Raw genomic sequence first — 26,254 nt, 5'->3', positions numbered from 1 at the left:
ATAAACATATCTACAAAGATAAAATAATATTATTAATGACAATAATAAGTAGGTTATTTGAAATAAAAAGTACATCTATTTGAAACAAAAAAGTACATCTAGGTCTGGTCTTATAGCTTAATTTGTGATATTTGATCATACTAGATTGTGTTTTGTTATTGTACTCAACATTGTGAGGTATAGTTTGCTTATATGTGAGAAATTTGTTTCTAAGTTTTAGGAGGCTGTTAAATCTAGTTAGGTATGTCGAATGGTGTCATTATTGATGTCAACCACCGTTCTTGAACGCTCTTAATATACGTCATGATTACATCAGTGGAAAACCTTCAATGCACAAGTAGCCCTGGAAAGATGGCAGAAAACTCTAGATGCACTGCCTTTTCATGGCCAAAATTACATGGTAATTCATGATTGTTCGAGTCTGGACCATCCTTTTGTTGGCCAAAATTACATGGCAATTCATGATTGTTCGAGTCTGGACCATCCTTATTGGATTCTCCTTGTCGAACAGTTTCCGGTGGTATGTGGCATGCCCCGAGAGCCCTAACAGTTTGTGAGTTATGCCTATTTCAAAACGAAGGACCCATCTTGTGGGCTGAAACCCCACAGGGTGTTGATATGGCAATCCTCCATTGGCTAGCATTTCAATTCAAATCATGGGTATTGGGCTTTCATCAATTCTTAAGGCTAACGTTATCCTTGAAGACCTGAAAAATTCTTTTTATATATCTACCAGGGGTCTTGGCTTCAAAAATTAAATCCTAAATTCCAAAGGGAAGGGGCCTCATCCCTGGGTTTCATTTTAATTAAAATTCAAAATTACAAAAGGGGATTACTTTCCTAAAACTCCTCCAACGATTCACTTTTAGAAGCCCCTTTAAAGTCCATAAAAGGCATTCAATCTATTATCGTCCTAGGCAAGCAATTGAACGAATTATCTTGTGATATTATCTACTGCAATTCTTTTCGGTCCTATGGAAGCATTGATCTGACGTGAGGCAGATCGAAGAGGTCTTGCTGGTTTGATGCATGAGTTTTATTATCTTATCTTGCAGAGGGGTCTCGGCTCCATTCACAATTCAAATTCTGAACATAAAGGACACATGTGGTGAAAGTGCAGGGCTTTAAAACAATAACTCTCCGTCCTGTGACTCTAAGATATTTATGGTTTATCCTTGCGGCCTTGGTCTAATCAATAAGAGTAATTTCTGTGGTGACAAACATCTGAAACATGTGCGGTTCATTGATTCATTTATCCTGTGGCCTAGGTCTTGTTCTGAGATACACCTGTGGTCTTGTTTTAATAAACCTGGGCATGATTTCTGAGTCACATTAGGGTGAAACACATGATTGATGTCTGTACTTCAACGACCTTGATCTACTTCAGAGGCATCCTTATATATGCGGCTTCATCTTTGGACGGTTTAGATGTTACAATGGCTTGATGATTGCATCGTTTGGGTCTTTTCTCAGTGCCTTGTAGGCCAGCGAAGGAGGTGAAGACTGTGCATGATCCATAGCATAGTTGTGATCTGTTTGACCTCCATAAAAGGGCAGAGATCTAACTCACACTCCTTGACGAATTTTGTGGACAACCTTTGTAATTTGAAGTATTGTTTGAGGCTCGGTTTAAGTATAGCTTTTGTTATAGCATTTGAGCCTTGCGGTCTTGACTGGTTGGCATTGGTCCCTCATAAATCACTCGTTGGTTGGATCTTGTGTGACAATTCTTGTACAATGAATTGATTCTCAGCCTATTATAAAGTAGTCACGATTATATTACAGCTTGGATCCTTGATCATTGAAAAGGTCTCACTCCTACTACAACGTGTTTTCAGTGTTCACTAGTACAAACAATCAACGGGGAAAGGCTGTGCCTTATGTACAGTGATGTGGGTCTGAAGTGTGTTGTATATATTTATATTCTTGTTTTGTGTCTGCCAAACAAAACCGACTATAGCAACAAGTTCAAAGTTTGATTCCTTACATTCACAAAGAAATTTTAGGGTGACTTGAAAAGCAGACAAAGGTATGATCTTTTATAAGCAAGAATAAAGGTATGAATATTCTGAATTCTGAACCTGTGCAAAGATTCTTAGTTGCTGCTTTAGTTTGGAACTGAAGGCTAAGGGTTTCTTCTACTAAGAAGTCTGTTGTTAGGGCTTTTCATATCTTCAAGGAGTTTGGGCTATATCACCACTTTACAATCAGGGTTTCTAACCTTTTTACAGCAGTCTAGTACAATGTTGATCATCATTAAAAGTCTGATTCTGTTCAACGGTAAGGGTTTCAAGGTTATAAGCTAGGGTCTCATTGTTCTATCGCTTGGACCTATTTATGCTATAGCGACATATACATGACTTTGTGATAGCTGTACTTGACAGTGATACTTGTTGATGCTTGTGTACTTGATAGTGATTGACTTGATGTTATTTGTATAATGCTTGCGTGCTTGTCCATATGATTATCTTGATATCCTTGTGCTAGAAAGCTAACATATGCAGGTGCTTCATAGCTATATCTGAGCAACTACAAGACATATGCCAGTAGGCCTCTTTGGGTAGAACTTGAGACAGTTGCAAGAAGGTCATAGAGCTGACCCAAGGCATCTAGGACTGAGCCATCATCGAACATCAGTGCCAGCAACATATAAACCGGTACTTACAGTAGCATATTGATTGATATTTTGTTCGACACTGTTGCAGCAGCATAAGGTCAAAAACAAATTGAGGACAGTTGGTTTGGGCAACTGCTCCATGAGCTTCTTAATGCATATTCATTCGTGAGCATTGCAGTGTTTGTGTCAAGGGAAACCGTGGTTGTCGTACAATGATAGTGTCAAGGTGGGCAACAACTACATTGGCAGCAATAGTAGTAGTGGCAGTAAAAGAGACAAGACTAGAGGCAAATTTGATTGACAAAAGAATCAATGTGTAGATTCTTGTTTTTGTAGTTCTCTATTGATATCGAGCACATGGGGATCTAGTCTGAAAATTGTGAAACATGGTTCGCCGGCTAATCAGGGTGGCAGGGTGGTGCACGACAGGAGAGTGGAGTGTCCTTAAGGTCGGAGCCTGAGAACACTTCAAGGTGGCAATGTGGTGCTAAGGCAGGTCAGTGCTTGCACAGTGTGTCAGTGCATCCTTTTAGTCGAAGCTGATAAAACACATCTAGGTTTGAATGCTTTCCTGAAGGCCAGTCATCACAAAGCCAGGGCGGTAGGGTGGTGTTACGAGATAGGTCGCAAATTGTCGCAAGGTTGGTAGCCTCCAATCAATTGTAGCTGGTGAATTGTGTCTCCATTTAGTTGTAGCTAATAAACCATAGTAGGTCGTAACCTACTAAGGGTCAAAGCCAATGCAGCGGGTGTTGGTAAAACGAATCTCCATATTTATATTCAGGGAGTTTGAGGCTTCCTTGTGTAGTTGCACTAAAGTGATGTACTGAATTAAATTTAAAAGCATTCCCTGGTTTTCTCCTGCATTGGGTTTCCACATAAATCTCGTGTGTACTGTCTTTATTACTGCACATTGTTGAATTGTATTGTTTACTGTTTCTGTTATGTGATGCTGATTAATGTGAACTTAATGTTTTGAAGATTAAAATAAATGGATTGATTAGAAATATTGATTCACCCCCCTCTCAGTGTTTCCAACAAGATATGAGAGATTCTATTCAACTAGTTGGTTCCCATCTTAGTGTGTTGTTGAGATATTCTCTCAACAAGTTTCATTGTCACTTCCAAAAAATGTGTTTCATTGTCTTTGAGCAAATGGCAGATACGGAAAAGGTTGTCAAAAAGCCCACTCTAAATGAGCCTCGGATGGGATCCTCTCAGGGAAAATTTTAAGAACTCCCCCTAAATTTATAAATATAATAAATGGGCGAATCTCCATGGTATATAGGAAAAATGGAAGGCGATTTTATCAATAATATAATATGTATATATAATTTTTTGGCGAATCTCTCACCAGGCATGGCGAATATTTTACTCAATTATAAAATCTTGTAAGATCTTGGTGAGTCTTTCACTAAATAATAAAACTTTGTAAAGTCCTAGTGAATCTTAGCATAGGCTACATGATGGTTTAATTCCCCCATTTAAATAGGCTACATTCCAGGTGAATACCATGGGTCAATACCATGTGCCATTTTGGTGAATACCATGGGTCAATAACATGTGCCATTTTTATTTTTATTAATTATAGTATTAGGGTTAATAATGGTTTTTTGCCTGGTATTAATAACAATCTAGTCCATGGTATTTGTCCCATAGTATTTTGGCCATAGGTTTCACCTAAATATAACCCATTTTTTGAGTGTTCGTAAATATAAGGTGACTTATGGAGTAAATATAAAAAAATGTTTTATTTGTTTACCATACCTCTCGTTTATTTATACTTTTATTAATTTACCATACCTCTTTTACAAATATGGTATTTGGCCCATAGGATTCACTTAAATAAAACCTCTTTCTTGAGCCTTCATAAATAGAACGAGGGTTATGGACTAAATATAAAAAGAGGTTTTATTATTTACGATACGTCTAGTTTACTTATATTTTTATTTATTTACCATACCTTTTGAGTAAGTATAAAAAGACGTTTTCTTTATTTACCATACCTCCACTTTACTTATATTTTTATTTGTTTACACCCTTACATGTATATAAGGTGACTTATGGAGTAAATATAAAAAATGTTTTATTTATTTACCATACCTCTCATTTATTTATATTTTTATTAATTTACCATACCTCTTTTATAAATATGGTATTTGGCCCATAGGATTCACTTAAATAAAATCTATTCTTGAAAATGGGCGAATGGATTCACTTAAATAAAACCTATTCTTGAAAATGGGCGAATGGAAGGTGGTAAGTCCTAATTTCAAGGGCTAAATTTACCTTTTTTACCCTCTCCCTTAAAATAAGGTGGGCTATTTGAGGTGATTTGTAAAAATGTACTATGATACAAAATATTCGCCCACTAAAAATTTAAAACCCCTTAATTTCGCCAAAGGGCGAACATTCGCCCCTAAAATTATCCTTGGATCCTCTGTTACATGACAAGCTAGTGAAATACTTGCATCTTATAAGAATCAGCCACTAGGAATTATAAAAACAACATCCACAAAAAATCCAATTTGGGAAAAAAAGTACATAATAAGTTATTTATTATTATTTTTTTAATTTCTTAATATTTGCGGAAAAATATTTACAAACAATAAAGAAAAAAGTGAAAGGGTATGTACAATGGAATTCACAACCTTTTCGATAATGCTACTAAACTGAAATAAAATATGAATATGCTATGGGATCTAGAGATTGGGTATCATTGATCAACAACGCTCCCTTACCTAGGTGCTGATGGCATACCGCATCATGCGACATGGTATAAAAGTAGATAGAGAGCTATCCTCGTGCTAAAAAACAGACTTACACATGATCTTCTAGAGAATAAGGTTGAGATTCTCTAGCGTTGTGAGATCTCAGTAAAGGCAGATGGAACTAGAGAGCAAAAGTCTCCAAACAAGGCAGGACACCAATGAACTTGACCATACAACAAAACTAAATACTGATCCTAGAAACACTTCCAACAACTCTTAGCAAATTGGCACATGGTTTTCCACGATATTGGAGTCTAGGATAGAATCTTAAATCACTGATGCTACCTATCCAAGTATCATAACAAACTACTTTGCACAACGAAATAATATACAACAATAAATCTACTAGTGCACAAAATATGCATAACTTTTTACAAAATTTTACAACAACCCAACTTCATTATATTAATCAAACTGATAATACAATTATAAAATTGATAATACAATAGTCTAGGGCTCCTGTACCAAGGATAATGGCCCTCATACATCCACTGATATAATACAACAACAACTAGGGCTTGGTGTCGGTCACTTCGACAACCAATCTACCCTGAACAAAGTACTATGATTGTCTAGCTGATGTAGAGCTCCTCAAAACTGCCTTGGTTGTACCCTCTACACATCTACCTGGTCCTTTGGCTCCTAACCTCATTAGCAACTCCAATCTACCTCTATCAATGAACCAACACCACTAGGCCACTGAAGTGGGCTCCACCTACTCTATCGTTGACCGTTAGTCCTTTACACATCAACACATTGAGACTCCCGTCGAGTTGTTCACAACTCTGTTTGTGAACAACTCTCAACTACCAATTGTTGCTCCTCAACTCTTTAGGGACATTCTTGCCTGATGAAGACACACTTAGGGCCGAAGGGCTTCCCACTATCATTGTCAAATGCCCTTCTACCACAATGAACTTAGGGCATGGAGGACTGCCCAACTTCTGCTATAGATGTCCTTCTCCACAAGGCAAGTCTAGGGCAACTCAAATTGCTGCTGGATGATTAGACCTATGAGCTCTTCTTTTGCACTTCTAACAATCCCTTAGTCCTTCAAGGGGCTTGTTCTTAGGGCTTGAAGCAAGCCTCTACAATCCTCCACAAGTTGTTCTTTAGGCTGCTCCAATTCTGCCACTTCTAGCAGCCTAAAAGTCCTTCTAAGTTATTGCGCTTACGGCTTAGATTTGGTCCACTCTCACACTGCCCTCCAACAGTCTACGAGCATTCAATACAATGTCCTCTCCTAGGACCTCTCATCCACTAACATCCAACCATCAACAAGAAGTCATCTGCAACTCACTGTTGCAGTCTCTTGCCTTGGGATCTATGCCACCTTGAGCTCTGGTTAAGGTTGAAGTTAGGCTGCTACAACACCTAAAACATGACTCCTATCTTTGTGTTCCCGTGTTTAAACACCTGTCACCCTTTGCTGCCCTTTTTAGGCCTTCTTCACACACTGTTTAGCCTTGGGATCCTCTTCAAAGCATCCTGCAACGTGCTGGTTTGCTACAACAATAGGTCTCAGCATCTGATCAAATGTTAGGGTCCCACCCTAACCCCCTTATTTATGTAATGGGATCGAGTCATAGTCAAGAGTCAATAAAGCCCATATTAATAATTGTAAGTGGTTAACCCGCAATTAATGACGGGACCACAGTTAGTTGCAAATGGGCCGTAGTATTAGATAGATGGTATTAATAAAACCCATGGTATTGATCCATGGTATTGCATGTATGAGTCATATATAAAGGATAGAGACTCCCTGCGAAGAGCATCGTGTCTTATTTTTGAATCGAGCTCCGCTCTATTGGAGGTTGCCCCCTCGAAAAGGCCAATGAACATTGCTTTATGAATAATAAAAAATTTGCTGTTGTCTCTCACTATTCTATGTTCTGGGTATCTCTCTTCGCATATTCTGTATTTGGGTATCTTTTTGCAGGTTAAGAGCATAACAAGTTGGTATCAAAGCACTTTCCAGGGCAGGTGGGATCTCCATTTCTTAGCAATTTTTTTTTTGGCTAGAGACGTGTTCCGGCGTCTTTAAACCACGGGATCTGTTGTTGAGGGCATAAACTTGCGGATTTGGGGAGGCATGCATGCAGGAAATACAAGAGGTGGTCATGCTTGTTGGACTCCCTTGTAACCCCTGTGGGTACCCCTTCGAGTAGTAGCGCATTAGACAGAACCGCGTACGAACTGTCTTCCAAGTACCTTCTGGGTATATCGGAAGCCCCTTAGCTCCTCCGCAACCTCGCCATAGATAAACCGTTGGCTGTCTTGCTGCTACAGTACACCGAGAACAACACTCGGAGAGATTACTCGCCCGTACGATAAGGTAGTCGGGTTGTACGGCTAAGGGTACGGTTGATCCTCCTTAGTTAGAGCCCTGAAACATTGGGCCGAGTACTACTGTCAGACCCTTATGTATATTGCGATCTGTAGCACTTGACACTCCTCAAGACCATAGTTCCCTTTTCTCTTTTGGGATCACGCATCATCTCTGCCAGATCTGCTCGTGCAAAAGGGTGCAGTAGCAACAGACATCAGTCCCGCAGTTCCGAGTTAGCAAACCAGCCATTCCGATCTATTAGATCCATCAGATCCGCAACAGCAGTCTGTTCCGCCGCCCAGAGCTATCCGATCTGCCATTCATATCTCTCAGATCCACCAAATTTGAGTAGTTGTGTGGGGTTCTTATACCGGGGCATAATTTTCGCAGGACTTTTGGCAGCATTGACATTTTGAGGATTTGGCGACCGCAGTATTGGGGCGCTTATTGGTGATCTAGCCCATCAAAATCAGGACGACGAGCTGAGCACGGTGGTACCATTCAATTCTTACTGAAAATTTTTTGGGCGGTCCCAAATCTCAAGAACATCTGATCGGTGCATGGTAGAAACTAGAGCTCAAGCTATGGCCAATGAGAGGATTGACAAACTTGAACTAACCTTGCAATCCATCCAAAGTCAACTTGACAGACTATCTACCCTAATCTCGAAGGGTAAGGAGGAAGCCCACGAGGAGGCGTATAATGGCAATGGACATAGTGAGGGTGAGTCTAGCCACTCTCCTCACGTCTGGGGCACCCACCAACAATCCCGTCAGCAACCTCCCAAGTTGGATATGCATAAATTTGACGGTTCTCACCCAGCAGCATGGATAGCACAAATGGAGCAGTATTTCAATCTGAATAACATCTTAGATAATGAGACTCAGCTTATGGTGGGGAGCATGTACTTGGACAATGAAAGGTGGCAATGGTGGGAATGGCATCAACGTTGCAATGGACCTTTTCTGGCTTGGACCAACTTCAAAAAAGCTCTTACAGACCGCTTTGACCAGGAATCTTCTTTTTTGGGTCGTCTTACTAAGCTCCGACAGACTGGCACAGTGGATGAATATATTACAGCCTTTGAAGCCTTAGCCTTCCGCACTAGGGGTCTCTCAGATGTGTTCTACACGGAATGTTTTATCAGCGGTCTTAAAGAAGCCATAAAAGCCCAAGTCCTACTGCACCACACTCCCACATGGACGGAGGCTTGCAAGGTAGCTCGTAACGTGGAACGTGCGTTAGCAGCCCAGTACAGTCGCCCAAATTTCTCCGCTAAGGGTCGCCCCCCACAGGCTCACAACACGACTCAAACACTTAAGGTCCAAAAGGTGTCACCTGCAGAAATGGCCAAAAGAAAAAGGCAAGGATTATGTTACTACTGTGATGAAAAATACTCCCCAGGTCATAAATGCAAGGAGCCCAAATTTTTTCAAATTGATGCCACTGACTATAGCTCATCGGAGGAAGATCCACCACTTGAGGAACATGAGGCGGTAGAAGAGGACAACCAAAAGGACAATGTCCCTGACGAACTAGTTATTTCGCTGCATGCTTTGGCAGGGATTTCTTCACCTCAAACTCTCAAAATCAGAGGTTTTATTAAACATCGCCCAGTAGTAGTCTTGATTGATAGTGGAAGTACACATAATTTCATCCATCACAAAGTCGCGGAAGCAGTTTATTGTTTTGTACGAGCAGTTTCTAACTTCCAAGTCCAAATTGCGGATGGGGGCACAATGAAATGTGAAGGCCGCTGTGAAATGTCAAACTTCAAATGGGGGATTATCAGTTGAAGACCCACATGTTTGCCATACACATGGGAGGGTGCGACATTGTCCTCGGCGCTGAATGGCTCCGCACTCTTGGGCTAATCACAATGGATTTCCAGGAGTTATATATGAGTTTTAAGCAGAACAACTCCACACATACCCTCCGGGGACTCCAGGCGGGAGCTCCCTCTATCATCAGCTCGCATAGGATGGAAAAATTGCTAAAAAAGGGCCATCATGGAGTTATAGCTCAATTTAATGCTATCCAGGCAGTCGCAACCAAGTCTCTGCCGATTCATCCTGAGATGCAACAGATTTTAAATAACCATCTGCTGGTCTTTGACAAGCCTCATGAGCTTCCACCCTCGAGAGGGGAACATGATCATAGCGTCACCTTGGTTCCAGGGGCCCAACCCCCAAATGTGTGCCCATATAGATTCCGTTCACCCAAAAGAATGAAATAGAAAAAATAATCAAGGAACTTTGGGAAGCAGGTGTCATTCGTCCCAGCATTAGTCCTTATTCATCACCGGTGGTCATGGTGCTCAAGAAAGATGGGGAGTGGCGGATGTGTCCAGACTTCAAGGCCCTCAATAAGTTGACAGTCAAAGATAAATTTCCCATCCCGGTGGTTGATGATTTGCTGGATGAACTCAATGGGGCTCAATTCTTCACTAAGCTGGATCTGCGCTCAGGCTACCACCAAATTCGCATGAAGGAAGTCGACATTCCAAAGACTGCTTTCCGAACTCATGAAGGCCATTATGAGTTCTTGGTCATGCCATTCGGTCTTTGTAATGCCCCATCTACTTTTCAGAGCCTTATGAACCACCTTCTCAAACCATATCTCAGGAAATTTGTCCTTGTCTTCTTCGATGACATCCTCATCTATAGTTGCACTTGGGCCGCACATCTTCAACATGTAGATCTACTCTTGCAACTGCTCCGCAAGCATAAATTATTTGTTAAGATGTCCAAGTGTTCGTTTGGCATGGAAGAAGTTGAGTATTTGGGCCACATTGTGGGGCGTGAAGGTGTCAAGGTGGACCCCAAAAAGATCCAGGCAATGCAGGATTGGCCTCAACCTAGGACCTTGAAGAGCCTGAGAGGATTTTTGGGTCTCACAGGCTATTATCGCAAATTTGTCCGCAATTATGGTCGCATAGCGAAGCCCCTCACTCAACTCCTGAAGAAAAATTCATTCTTCTGGAATGAGGACGCACAACAGGCCTTTACAGCTCTCAAAAATGCCATGTGTTCCACTCCAGTCTTAGCACTACCTGATTTCACCAAATCTTTTGTCATTGAATGTGATGCTTCGGGTACGGGTATTGGGGCGGTCTTAATGCAGGAAGGACGACCTTTGGCCTTCACAAGCCAACAACTAAGTGGGAAGAATCTGGGCCAATCTACCTACGAGAAGGAAATGATGGCCATCTTACATGCAGTAGAGACCTGGCGACCTTACTTATTGGGGCGACGTTTCCAAATCCGCACAGACCATCACAGTCTTAAATATTTTTTGGAGCAACGCCTATCCTCCCCACAACAAAATAAATGGCTCGCCAAAATGCTGGGATATGATTATGAGATCATTTACAAGAAAGGGCAAGACAATAGTGTAGCAGATGCATTATCTCGCCAATTTGAGGAGGAAAGTACTCTGTTAGCAATTTCCCTCCCCATTCCAGAATGGATTGAAGAGGCTCGCAGGGAATGGTTTTCACATCCTGGGCTCTCCCAACTCATTTCTCAATTGCAGGCGGATCCAAATTCCACCAAGGGCTACTCGTGGCAGGATGAGATTCTTCGCTACAGGGACAGAGTCGTAATATCACCAACATCCACCCTCAAAAGTCGCATTTTGGCAGAATTGCACTCATCCCCCATTGCAGGACATTTAGGCTTTCAGAAGACGTATGCTCGCACCAGAAGATCATTTTTTTGGACAGGCATGAAAAAGGACATCCTTACTTTCGTAGCAGAATGCGATGTCTGTCAACGCCACAAAGGGGAGACCGTCAACGCACCAGGCACATTACAACCGTTGCCCATCCCGGCATCAATATGGACGGAGGTTTCTATGGATTTCATTACAGGTCTTCCAAAGTCAGGAAACAAGTCAGTCATCATGGTGGTTGTGGACAGACTTTCGAAGTATGCTCATTTCTGCACCCTACCCCACCCGTTTACACCGACTTTGGTCGCTCAATCTTTCATGGATCAGATCTTCAAATTGCATGGCATGCCCACTTCTATTGTGTCCGATCGCGACCTGATCTTCACCAGTAATTTTTGGCAGGAACTCTTCAGGCTACAAGGCACTCAACTAAAACTCAGTACTTCCTATCATCCACAAACGGATGGTCAAACTGAAGCCGTCAACAAATGTCTGGAAACCTACCTTAGGTGTTTCACTTCAGAAAAGCAACATCTTTGGGTACAGTGGTTACCTCTGGCTGAATGGTGGTATAACACCAACTATCATGCCACCACCAAAATGACTCCGTATGAAGCAGTATATGGTCAACTCCCTCCTTCCCCTACTTCTTATATCAAGGGGTGCTCAAAGGTACAAGCAGTGGATCAACTCCTACAACACCGTGCAACCATGCTCGCCCATCTTAGAGAGAATCTTCATCAAGCTCAAAACCGCATGAAGCAACAGGTAGACCAGCATCGCTCAGAGCGCCAATTTCAAGAAGGGGATCAGGTCTTTTTGAGGCTGCAACCATATAAGCAAACATCACTCAAAGACAAGGGTTGTCAGAAACTATCTCCAAAATTCTACGGACCATATCAAGTACTTCAGCGCATTGGAGAAGTGGCTTACAAGTTGGCTTTGCCACCTACTGCAAAAATCCATCCAGTTTTCCATGTCTCATGCCTCAAGAAAGTGATTGGGAACAATTGCAGAATTCAAACCAGTCTACCTGAATTGGACGAAGAAGGGTCAATCTGGCTCCAACTTGAACAGGTCCTAGACACACGAGACAGGCACCTGCGGGGCTGCATGATTAGGGAAGTCCTCGTCAAGTGAAAAGACACCTCTCCGGAAGATGCAACTTGGGAACCAACCACTATTCTTCAGCAGTTTCCGCAGCTTCAGCCTTGAGGACAAGGCTAGTCTTAAGGGGGAGGGCATGTTAGGGTCCCACCCTAACCCCCTTATTTATGTAATGGGATCGAGTCATAGTCAAGAGTCAATAAAGCCCATATTAATAATTGTAAGTGGTTAACCCGCAATTAATGACGGGACCATAGTTAGTTGCAAATGGGCCGTAGTATTAGATAGATGGTATTAATAAAACCCATGGTATTGATCCATGGTATTGCATGTATGAGTCATATATAAAGGATAGAGACTCCCTGCGAGGAGCATTGTGTCTTGTTTTTGAATCGAGCTCTGCTCTATTGGAGGTTGCCCCCTCGAAGAGGCCAGTGAACATTGCTTTCTAAATAATAAAATATTTGCTGTTGTCTCTCACCATTCTATGTTCTGGGTATCTCTCTTCGCATATTCTGTATTTGGGTATCTTTTTGCAGGTTAAGAGCATAACATAAAAGGGTTACACCCCCTGTTATAACTGCGTTGTCTCCTTAGTGGCTACGGGTAGGGAAGAAGGCCCTAGACTTTGCCTATCGACCCTCCAAACTTCCTCCACAAGTTACTGTTACTACAACATTCTCTACGACCTAGAACAAAGGCACAATACCATGCAAAAATAGCACAAAATTCACCAAACGTCCTTTGAATCAGCGGCTAGGATCCACACATAAGTCTCCTCCAAAATAAGCCAAGACATCCTCCAATCCTCTTGTTGGGTGCCTCAGACCTGTGGCCCTGCTGCTCAAGGAATCCACACCCTAAACAGACCCAAAACTTGTGCTCCTTCACTCTCTTCTTCGCTTGCCTCAGTCGCTGCCAATTTCAGAGCCAACCTTTGGATGGAAGATTGTTAATTTTAGGTATGTTCTATGCTTAGAGCAATTTATTTCAATTTTCACAGTTAGCTCAATATCTTTTCCAGATTAACAATCACATCAACATTAAAGTAAACTGCAGATAGAACATAAACATAAATTACAGAAGACAAGCCAAGACAAGAGGACACAAGATGTGGCGCTACCCAGGGACAAACCCCAATGTGGGGAAACCCTTGATCAATTCTTCTTATATGTTCTTCAATAGTTCAACAGAGCGAGAGAGATAGTATGTTTACAATAGAAGTCAACACTTTGACTTATCTAGATAAGAGCATAGATCATCTCTAAGAAGATGATACATGAGATCAGTTGAAGACATGTTGCTTCAACTAATTCTCCAAGGTTACTCCTTCACCAATCGTTGTGCTGCATTTAGTCATCATGCTGCACCTCACCGCGTTGCACCATGCTGCACCCATCATCACTATGCTCAGTGCAAGTTATGGTCGAACACAAGCCATCATCACCGCGAACCAATCCTACAAGCACTCATCCTCCTAGATCAAATGACAAATACAACTCATGCACATCCCCCTAATCTCGGATATCCAACATCGTGATCCAATGAAGAAACTAGCCTGCCAATTGGCAGTCCATTGTTGATTTGGGTAGCATCGAATGTGCTCTAGCTACGAAAATTGGTGGAGAGGCTAAAGCACATGAGATTTCCAATACCCATAAATGGTTTGGGCAGAATCTAAACAGTTTGGAAGATATTAAAATAATTAATATTTTTAATGAAGTTCCTAAGTTTAAACTTAGGGAAAATAAAGTATTAATGTGAATTAATATAAAACTGAGTTAGAATGGTCCAAAAGTCATGGATCAAGCCAGATCTAATTTTTGCGGTTGATTAGGGACTTAATTTCGGCCGTTGAATTGTCAACGAGAAAAGTATAAGAGGAGGCTTGAGGGTCACTTGGAGAACACACTGAGTTGATCAAGAATTCGATTTTCTAGGGTAGGGCTTGTTGACGAAATCGAAGGAGTGATCAGAGTTGCAGCGGAGGGGCAGTGAATACAGAAGCAAAGAGGCAAAGAGGGTACCGAGAGCATCAGCTCATAAGTCAGGAGAGGGACGCAAAGCCAACTAGAGGCCACACAGAGGCAGCCAGGAGTTGCGCAGTGACAGAGAGAGCTAGCGTGGGTGATGCGGAGGCTCTAGAGGCTGACGCAGTGCCTCCAAAGGCTGACGTCGGGCCAGAGAGGTTGACGCTGTCCCTAGAGGCAGACGTTGGAGATTTCATGGGGCAGTTTGGAGCTGAGAGCTATGGGATTGTTCATCCGGGGTTTTAGCCGAAATATCTGTCTTCCATTGAGAGGTACTACTACCGAGATCAGTCTTTGTTGGGTGAGCGGGTTTGGCATCCAGATTGTATTCGGAAACTGCTTAATAATAAAACCCTCAGATAGCTGCACCGGTTTTCCTGGATTGGGTTTTTCCAGGGACATTAGTCCAAAAACAACGGTGTCACTTGTGTGCTTGTTTTTCCTTCAATTGATGATCTGTAATGTGTTGAGCATGTACTTGTATTTATTTTCAGTGTTTACATGGTAAATAACTTGTTAATTAAACAAAACAAGTAGGCAGAAATAAATCAGAAAGTACATGAAGGATTTCTAACAGTTAGACTTAGAAATTCCAACATGGTATCAAAGCGTGGTTGCAGATCACAGGATAACTGAGGGCATCAATCGAGCAGAGAAAGCAGCAGCAGAAACAACTCTCTCGAGTGACAGACGCTGTTCCTAGCGGAAAACAGCGAGGAAGGGGTGACGCAGTGCCTGTGTCATCAGTTCGAGCCAGGAGGAGGATCAACGCAGTGGCAGAGAGGAGCAGACCTGAGCTATGCAGTGCCCGATCATCTTTCTTAGTTAGGAAAGATTGACGCCCGTGGTCAGGAGGTGCGGATTTTGCTAGTGCTGGGATTGCGCAAAGCCTAGAAGTTCTAACCTTCAGTTCGCTGGGGCATAAAAGGCTGTGGGTAAGTTGCGGAGTGAAGCTGGTGGGGTACTGTGGTTAGAACAATACCTAACAGGGCAAGACCAAGGAGGAGGGAGTTGCTGCCAAGGATTTCTAGCCAAGAAATCCAGATTAGTGGTGCAACTGCACAAATGATCGGAGTGGGGGCATCTCGACATTGGTAGAGGGTTTTCCAGGAGGGAAATCGAGGCTTAGAGGGAGTCACACCAAGAACTTCCAGAGGGGAGTAGAGGAGCAGCGAAATGGCAACTAACGCGGTAAGAGACCAGGACAGACTGGACAGAGCCTCAAACTTCGTACTCTGGAACGCCAGAATCTTATCCGTTCTAGACAGGAATCGTCTCAAGGACTTCGCCTTGAAAACGATAACAATCCTAGTTGACCCGGTTGAGAACGATAAGTACGAGGAAGCAATGGTGAGGGCCAAGGCATCATCCTTGATGGGGTCAAAGACCATTTAGTACCACATATTGCCGAAAAGGAAACGACAAATGCGATGTGGGAGGCCCTGACGAAATTGTATCAACATACTTTCGTGCAGAGGAAGATGCTACTAGAAAATCAACTACGGTCATACCAGATGCAGAAGGGAGAACAGATCGACATCTTCCTCGGTCGATTGAAGGAGATCCGAGATCAGCTGACTTCCATAGGGGCCACGCCGGATCAAGAATTGATGGTGAGGACAACCCTGAACGCAGTCTCAGAAGATTGGGAGGTGTTTGTCCAGAGCATACTGGGTAGGTTGACCCTTCCAGATTGGGAGGAACTGTGGGCGGCTCTTCGCCAAGAAGAGATCAGAAGGCTGACCAAGGCGGGAAGCAGCGGCAAGGGGTTCAGAATCAAGAAGGAGGAAGAGGAGGATGCTGTCCTAGCATCTGAGGGAAAGCAGGAGAAACGAAAGAAGGACCTCTCCAAGGTCAAATGCTTCCACTGTGGGGAACTGGGTCACTATGCGAGCTAGTGTCCAAGGAAGACGAGCAAGGGAGAGGCTTCCGAGACCAAGGCTGCGCTAGTAAGGGGGAGAAGGAAGTGAAGACAGGTGATGATTGTGCCATGAGTGCTCACACGCCACTTGAGAGGAAGTGGGGAGACATTGCGCTGTAGTCAGATGGACTACAGGCAATGAGGGGCAGGATCGTCGAGGTACCCAGCCTCTTGGATTATACCTTGCTACGGGAGCCCCGAAGAGGAGTAGCAGTACTGGCAGATGTTGGTAGAGACGGATGCAGATGGAGCGACAGAGGGAGCTACAGTGTAGGAGTCCTAGGACAACGTGAGGCAGCGGTGCGAGATGCACAAAGTTGTTGCAGCAGCGCAAAGGTCAGAGAGGGAGCACTTGTCAGTGACATAGGGAGCTTCAACATCGAGAGTGTTTCTAACCTGATGAAGATGTCAGAGTTGGGAGATCAGTTACTTACTTCTCAGTAACTGAGTTCCAGTGTAGTAGTTAGCAGTGGTGGTGCTATGGGTAGCACGACGCAGCATGATGAGAGGGGTTGCAGTGTAGATGTAGTAGTGGCAGTGGCAGGGCCATGGGCAGCAACACGGATGCAGAGGGAGCTGCCGTACAGATGCAACAGTGGCAGTGGCAGTGGTAGGGCCATGGGTAGTAGTACATGATGCAGCAGTGCAGAGGATGTTGGGCAACAGGCCTAGCATCAGCACAGAGGCCGATGTCAGATGATCAGGGTGATGCTCAGTGAGGAATATTACTAGAGCACAGTCCTCGCTAAGAGGGAGTGTTGATTTGGTGTAGCATTGGATGTGCTATAGCCACGAAAATTGGTGGAAAGGCTAAAGCACATGAGATCTCCAATACCTAGAAATGGATTGGGAAAAATCTAACCAGTTTGGGAGATATTAAAATAATTAATATTTTTAATGTAGTCCCTAAGTCTAAACTTAGGGAAAATAAAATATTAATGTGAATTAATATAAAATTGAGTTAGAATGGTCCAAAAGTCATGGATCAAGCCAGATCTAATCTTAGCTGTTGATTAGGGACTTAATCTCGGCCGTTGAATTGTCAACGAGAAAAGTATAAGAGGAGGCTTGAGGGTCACTTGGAGACCACACTGAGTTGATCAAGAATTCGATTCTCTAGGGCAGGGCTTGTTGAGGAAATCGAAAGAGTGATCAGAGTTGCAATTGAGGGGCAGTGAATACAGAAGCAGAGAGGCAGACAGGGTACTAGGAGCATTAGCACAGAAGCTGGGAGAGAAGGACGCAGAGCCAGCTAGAGGCCACGCAGGGCAGTCAGGGCCCATGCAGAGGCAGCCAGGAGCTGCACAGTGCCAGAGATAGCCAGCGTGGGTGACGCGGAGGCTCTAGAGGCTGATGCAGTGCCTCCAAAGGCTGACGCAGGGTGAGTTGGGGTGACGTTGGGCCAGAGAGGCAGACGTTGTCCGTAGAAGCAGACGCTAAAGATTTCGTGGGGCAGATTGGAGCTGAGGATTTACGCTGAAGTTCTTCTTACAACTATTATGGATCACAGAAGCCTCAATTCAACAACTGTGGAATTGTTCATCCGGGGTTTTAGTCGGAATATCTGTCTTCCACTAAGAGGTACTACGACTGAGATCATTCTCTGTTGGGTGAGTTGGTTTGGCACCCAGATTGTATTTTGAAACTGCTTAATAATAAAACCCTCAGATAACTGCACCGGTTTTCCCGCATTGGGTTTTTTAGGGGCATTAGTCCAAAAACAACAGTGTCACTTGTGTGCTTGTTTTTCCTTTAGTTGATGATCTGTAATGTGTTGAGCATGTACTTCTATTTATTTTCAGTATTTACATGGTAAATAACTTGTTAATTAAACAGAGCAAGTAGATAGAAATAAATCAAAAAGTACATGAAGGATTTTTAACAGTTAGACTTAGAAATTCCAACATCCATCACATGAAGGAATCTTGATCAAACCAATCTCGTCCATGCCAAAGCAATCTCTGAACTGTCCCAATGATCTTTGACAAGACATAGGAAGTCCATGATCTGCAAACCGCCACACAACGTACTATAGTGCACCGAGTTCATCATCGATGCAACAAAACTCCCAACCCATCTCATCATGTAGCCTATCGAGACCACATCTCCATATCTTCAGTGGAACCCTCTGCTCCATGATCTAGACAACCACAACTCCCTCTGAGCTGCTTCGCTGTGCACATTCTGATTCATTGACCCTTCAAAGTAGCTCTGTTACCATGTTGTTTTTCCACGATACTGGACTCTAGGATAAAATCTTAAATCACTGATGCTACCAATCCAAGTATCACAACAAACTACTTTGCACAACGGAAAAGTATACAACAATAAATCTATACTAGTGCACAAAATATACACAACTTTTTACAAAACTTTACAGCAACCCAACTTCGTTATATTAATCAAACTGATAATACAACAGTCTAAGGCTCTCGTACCAAGGATAATGGCACTCATACATCCACTGATAGAAGACAACAACAATTAGGGCTTGGTGTCGGTCACTTCGTCAACCAATTTACTCTGAACAAAGTACTCTGATCGTCTAGCTGATGTAGAGCTCCTCATAGCTGCCTTGGTCATACCCTATACACATCTGCCCGATCCTTCGGCTCCCGATTTGCAGCAACTCCAATTTGCCTCTATCAATGAACCAACTCCATTAGGCCACTGATCTGGGCTCCACCTGCTCTCTCGTTGACCGTTAGTCGTTCAACACATCAACACATTGAGACTCCCGTCGAGTTGTTCACAACTCTGTTTGTGAACAACTCTCAACTACCCATTGTTGCTCCTCAGCTCTTTAGGGACCTTCTTCCCACTAGTACCTTCTTGTGCTGCCCGATGAAGACACACTTAGGGCCGGAGGGCTTCCCACTATCACTGTCGAATATCCTTCTCCAACAATGAACTTAGGGCATGGACGACTGCCCAACTTCTGTTGTAGATGTCTTTCTCCACAAGGCAAGTCTAGAACAACTCAAACTGCTCCTGGTTGATCAGACCTAGGAGCTCTTCTTCTGCCACTTCTAACAATCCCTTAGTCCTTTAAGGGACTTGTTCCTAGGGCTTGAAGCAAGCCTCTATGATCCTCCACAAGTTGCTCTTTAGGCTGCTCTAACTCTGCCACTTCTAGCAGGCCTAAAGTCCTTCGAGGACACTGCACTTAGGGCTCAGATTTGGTCCACTCTCACGTTGCCCTCCAATGGTCCACGAGCTTCCAATACAATGTCCTCTCCTAGCACCTCTCATCCACTAACATCCAACCGTCAACAAGAAGTCATCTGCAACTCAGTGCTGCTGCGTCTTGCCTTGGGATCTGTGCCACCTTGAGCTCTGGTTAGGGCTGAAGTCAGGCTGCTACAGCACCTAAAACACTGCTCCTATCTCTGTGTTCTCTTGTCCAAACTCCTGTCACCCTTCACTGCCCTTTCTAGGCCTTCTCCACACACTGTTTAGCCTTGGGATCCTCCTCAAAGCACCCTACAGCATGCGGTTATGCTACAGCAATAGGTCTTGGCCTCTGATCGAAGGGTTACACCCTCTGTTCTAACTGCGCTGTCTCCTTAGTGGCTGCGGATAGGGAAGGAGGCCCTAGAGTAGGCCTCTCAGCCCTCCAAACTTCCTCCACAAGTTTCTGTTGCTACAGCATTCTTTGTGGCCTAGAACAGAGGCACAATACCATAACAAATAGCACAGAATTCACCCAAACTTACCTCTGAACCAGCGGCTAGGATCTGCACATAAGTCTGCTCCAAAACAAGCCAAGACACATCCTCCAATCCTCTTGTTGTTTGCCTCAGACCTACGGCCCTGCCGCTCAAGGAATTGAAGCAGACCCAAAACTTGTGCTCCTTGCCTCTTTTCTTCGCTTGCCTCCGTTGCTGCCAATTTCAGAGCCAACCTTGGAATGGAAGATGCACCTAGGATGTGTAGAAATGCCTCTCACATCGCTCCAATTTATATCTAACCATGTGGTGTCACCAAACATTAATTTGGGCAACCATAATACTCAAGCCGATCTGCTCTAGCTGCCAAATTAACCTACAGCCACATAGAAAATTCATATCTCATCTTAGACACCTTGGATTTGAGTGATTTTCGCTGCCCCTCTTCTAAGGGTCCTCTAACACCTCCATGTGTCAAATCACTCAAATGCCTCATGGATTCACACCCACCAGCTTGGGTGCAAAGCCCACAGGCTTGGGTTCTAAGCCCACAAACATATTTGTGTGCCAATTCCTCCAAAACCCACTACCCTAGGTTTTGGAGTACCTCCCAAGCTACAAATCTCAACAGCACTCCCAACACTATGGATCCTGTGTCAATGGACATTCTTCTTGCATTGAGACATTGGATAACAGATGTTTATGATGTAAAATCAAGAAGTCACTGAGAGTCATACTGCTGTAAAGGCCGACCAAAACTCCATCGCCTATCCCTTCAAAAAGGCTCAGGCATCCCCGCATTCATTTTGAACATGTTTGTCTATGGGATTACCCCCTTAACTCCATAATTGATGGATGGTCAGTGGCAATCAGTCTATAATCTCGAGCTAGAGAGCACCAATCCTTCTAGGAGTGTGTGGCAAGCATCCCACAAGTCCTCCCAGAAGAAGATGCCATTCTTGCTCATTATGCACATCTGAAAGTCATTGCAAGTTTGGTTTGTTGGAACTGGTAGGGCAGCAGGGTAGGTTAGTTGAAAGCATGCATGTAATTAGAATGAAAAAACATGCTAATGATATTTAAATTTCTCTGAGAGCATGTCTGAAAATGCTCCCTTCAGGGAGAGATCTCATAATGTGCCTTATTTATCGAATATTTTGAGGTTTAATTTTATAATTATTAGATCCAAATTTTAAAGTTAAAGGTTGTGTTTTAGAGTTTTTGTATGGTATGAATATGGGGACTTGACTCAATCAAAATTTTGACCAAACATTTATATGGAAGGGCCATATTTGGCTGAATTCTGCTACTATGGTTAGAAGCTTCGTACTTTCAATGAATTTTCTTTCCTCTACCTTCTCTTTGGTCCTTTTCCATTTCACCAAAATGATAACCAAGAGGGAGTTCTATTCAATCAATTAAATTAACTTTTAAACTTAAACAAAACTAGAATCCTAAGATCATAGCCAAGAATTCAGCTTCACTGCTGGAGACTTGTCTCTGTTCCAAACTAAGGTTTAAAGCCATATTCTATGATTACTCATATTTTCCCCTGATTGCTATTCCTTGTATGTCTTGTCCAGGATTACTCATAGCAGTATGATCGGGATTTTCAACTCATGAACTCCTTAGTCATGGTCCATTACTGGTTGAGGTCCCTCATATTTTGAACTCTCCTGCCCATCAGGAAATTTATATTCAGTTTTAATTTCTACTAGAGACCTTATCTATTTAAAAAATTGTTTAATCGGGGGAATGTGGCCATCTTACTTGGAAAACAGAAACAAAGAGGGTCTTTAAAATTTAGTAACTGCCAACAAAATTGTTTAAAAGTTAGCACTTGCAAAACTGCAATTGCTAACTCGAGGCATTCTTGCTGATATTCAGCACTGAGCAAACACAGCCAATCTATTCAACATGGACAGTTCAGATTAGTTTAATCTGAATTTCAAGCTTTGAATTTGAAATAAATCTTGCATAACATTGGAGGCTATTGACTTTAACACACTCAAGCACAACAAACCTTCAGACAAAAGGCCAGGAAAAAAGGAGAAAAGGCTGCCTCCCTTTTTCTATCTTATTATGGATAGAGGTAGTAATGCTGACTTTTACTTTCTCACTGTTTTGAACGTTGATTGTTTGCCTAGGAAATTTTCTTCCTTTTTTAAGATGAACTGTTGATTTTTCAGGTCATATGTTTCATCATGCTTTGTGTGTCGAAAATGCAGCGATGGAAGGTCTTCTAGCCTTGTGCCTTAGCCAGTGAAGACCACGAATTTGTCTTTCTTTAGCCTGGAAGTGAGTTCATGAGATAGACTTCAGTTTCGGTGAGTATATTTCCAGTTTACTGGAATGCTCATCAAAATTGCATGCGTATAGTTGGAGCTTCAGTTAGTTGGAATCTTCTTCAGTTTGACTACAGTACAAGTTCAGTTAGAATGAGTTAAGTCTTCAGTGTTGATTGGAGAGAGAACAAGTTGAACTCTTAGTTAACTTGCAATCACAACTAAAGACTAGGCCTCCTTGCATGTTTGAATTCTATCTATAAAGAGAAGGATGAAGGCACAAAATCGATTGTTCTTGTGAGATCAATCCTTTTTGTGTGGAGTCTGTATTCTTGAGGAGCAAGTGCGCACAGATTTAGGAGCTGATTTGCACTAGGAAATAGGGCCTCTTGTGCGCTAGGAAATAGGTCCACAAGTGCGCTAAGAAATAGGAGCCTTGTACGCTAGGAAATAGGAGCAAGTGCCAAAAAATATAGGGGCTAAGGTACGCAAGGATTGTGGAGTAGGGATCAAAGATTCTCAGGGAAAGTCAATGATATTTGGTAGGTGAATAATTGTGATCTCAGAGACAGATTGCTGGCTGGAGTAGCAGTGTGAATTGTAATAGATCCATTTGCTCAAGAACAATCAATAAAATACGTCAACAAAGAAAGCAGGATTTCCCTTTTGGGTTTCTTGGGAAAACAAGCGTGTCAATCTGTGTGCATGTGTTTCTACCTTTGGTGTTTTTTTGTTGCTTATAAGTTGTTAAGAAACTTTGTATCTTGCTGAAAGTAAATTTGGTTTCAGTTTTTAATTGCCTTGTTTTCAATAATTCATCTAAGTAGTTGCAGAGTTTCAAGAGAAAACTAACATGGTATCAGAGCAAAGTTCAGCATAAAGATCAGTACCAAATTGATCAGTTAGTGAAAAGTGTAGTGTAGGTTGAAGGCTTGTGTAAGACATTTGAAGAACAACTTGTTGAAATTTGATGACTAAAATGTTTCTTGCAATCCCAACCCGGTTTTAATTTCACTTTATCACTCCCATTAAGTTAAATGCCTTTTCTCATAAACATACATTCAACATATAGAATTCTGGAAATGAAAATTTCAGATTAAAACACATGGGACTGTCAACACATACTGAAAATAAATATGGACATAAACAGACCAGCAACACACATAAAAATACACATATTCCTTCAATTTTCTCCAGGGAAAACCTATTAGAGAGCTCTTCAAATTTATTTATCTTTCAAGTTCAGGAAAAATACATTTGCAGAAAAAACAAAACAGAAAAATACAACTTATCTCTTTAGCCAGAAACTCTTTGAAAACCGTGCCCACTTTGCCTCGATTTCCGTGCACACGTGAAACTGAAAATATGTATTGTACGTATGCGACTGTACGCACTGTACTATACGGGTTCCGTACGGAATGTACAGATTTCCATACAATTGTACCGACTGTACGGATTTTTTTTTCAAAAACTTCTCTCGAGCGGCATGTAGCTCTTCAAATTTATTTATCTTTCAAGTTCAGGAAAAATACATTTGCAGAAAAAACAAAACAGAAAAATACAACTTATCTCTTTAGCCAAAAACTCTTTGAAAACCGTGCCCACTTTGCCTCGATTTCCGTGCGCACGTGAAACTGAAAATATGTATTGTACGTATGCGACTGTACACACTGTACTATACGGGTTCCGTACGGAATGTACAGATTTCCGTACAGTTGTACGGACTGTACGGATTTTTTTTCAAAAACTTCTCTCGAGCGGCATGTAGCTCACAACATTCAATGCTGTTTGTACTGTACCTTATGTTGTCTTCTATGCCTCGATTTCTGTGCCCAGTTTTGTCCAGAAATTACTCCTTGAGCGTGCTGCTGCAAATTTCTCCCTCAAAACTTTTCTCCAGCTCTTTGCCTCCTTTTTTTCCAATCTGCGCATTAAGAATGAATGCAGTCTCTCTTTTCTTTCTCCCCTTTTGGGCAACCCTAATTTCTAATGGCTCAGATTCATTTAGATCAAGGGATGAGAATAAATGTGCATTTAATTCTCACTTTCTATTTTTTTAACTCACCCATTAAATAAAGTACCACATAGTACTTTATGTCTAAAGTCACTTTTCACTTTATAATTTAACATTGACTTTACCACTTATAAAGTCACTTTCACTTTATAAAGTCGCACTTAGGAAAATAGTTATTTTGGACACTTTTCCCTAGGTAGAGACTAACCCATCGGAAACCATTTGTCCAAGGTACATTAAAAAATCAACACGCCCTCTTACCAAGGAAAGTGTTTCTCACCACACCCATCTTGTCCTTGAAATGGACATGCTTGCCTCTTGGCAAGGACTTCGTGAGAACATCGACCACCTGCTCATCTGTTGATATATACTCTAGCTTCACTGCCCCCTCTGAACATAGTCCCTGATGAAATAATATCTGATGTCAATGTGTTTTGACCTGTCATGAAACACTCGATTCTCCGTGAGTTTAATGCAACTCTGATTATCACAATGAATAACTGTCGGTCTCAACTCCTGATCAAATAGGCCATACGACAAATTTCGAAGCCAAATGGCCTCACAACTAGCCTGGCTAGCAGCCATATACTCAGCCTCAAAAGAGCTCAAAGCAACTGACTTTTGCTTTCGACTGAACTACGACACAACTATCGAATCCAATCTGTAGCAACACCTTGAAGTGTTTTTCTTGTCAGAAGCACAGCCTGCCCAATCTGCATCTGTGTAACGTGCCAACCTCACTCTATCTCCCCACCTATAGTCCAGATCATAATCAACAGTCCCCTGCACGTAGTGAAGAATGTGCTTTGCAGCTACCCAGTGCACCCTCCTGGGCTCAACCATGCACTGGCTAAGTGTGTTCACTGCAAAGCATATATCTGGCCTAGTGTTGACCAGATACATCAAGGACCCAATAAGTTGCCTATACAATGTGGAATCCACCAAACTAGAATCTGAAGCATGAAGCTTCTTCTAGTTGGTGATCATAGGTGTAGACATGGGTCTACAGTTTGCCATGTGAAATCTGCTGAACACATCCACAACATATAGCCCCTACCCCAGAAAAATATGCCCCTCCTCCTGCCACAGCTCAAGCCCCAAAAAGTAATGCATCAACCCAATGTCTTTCATCTCGAACTCCATACCAAGATCCTCCTTGCAACCACTAATCAGTCTCTCTGCTCTAGTAATGAACAAGTCATCAACATACAACATAAGGATGATCGGATCATCCCCTACAACAATGTAGTATAGGTTCGGATCTGCATCACTCTTCGTGAAACACATCTGCTGCAAGTATTAATCCTTGAATACCAAGCTCTCGGAGCTTGCTTAAGTCCGTAGAGTGCTTGCCTCCACCGACATACATGGATCTCCTGCCCAAGTACCTCAAAGCCCTATGGTTGCTCAACATACACCTCCTCCTCTATAACTCCATTCATAAATGTGGTCTTCACATCCATCTGATGGCTTTGCCAATTGATTTCTGCAGCAATAGAAATACGGGACCGAATAGAAGTGTACCGAGCTACGGGAGCGAAGGTCTCGTCATAATCAACTCCCTCTATCTGTGAGAACCCTCTAGCCACAAACCTCGCCTTGAACTTCTCAATGCTGCCATACGCAACATGCTTGATCTTGTAGAGCCACCTGGAATTCACAACTGACTTGCCCTCAAGCCTAGGCACCACTTTCCAGACATTGTTCTTAATGATAGAGGCATAATCCTCCACCATAGCCTCTCTCCATACCTCCTGGCTGGCAGCCTCCTCATAGCTAGTAGGCTCAGAGTCAACAATGCTGGTAGCCTTGGCTACATAATTGCAAAACCGCTTAGGTG

At 42.6% G+C, this 26,254-nt stretch overlaps 1 protein-coding gene across 1 annotated transcript in view; it reads left to right on the top strand.

The window, feature by feature from the left end:
- The window catches only part of LOC149226405 (D-amino-acid oxidase-like), a 61,573-nt gene that overhangs the window by 1,438 nt on the left and 33,881 nt on the right, over nucleotides 1-26,254 (top strand). The window lies entirely within an intron of this gene.

Source organism: Pinus tabuliformis, chromosome J (genome assembly GCF_031772625.1).
Source record: "Pinus tabuliformis cultivar Carrire ecotype Pingquan chromosome J, CPIR1, whole genome shotgun sequence".
NCBI classification, from domain to species: domain Eukaryota; kingdom Viridiplantae; phylum Streptophyta; class Pinopsida; order Pinales; family Pinaceae; genus Pinus; species Pinus tabuliformis.
This window is presented reverse-complemented; position numbering and strand designations above follow the sequence as displayed.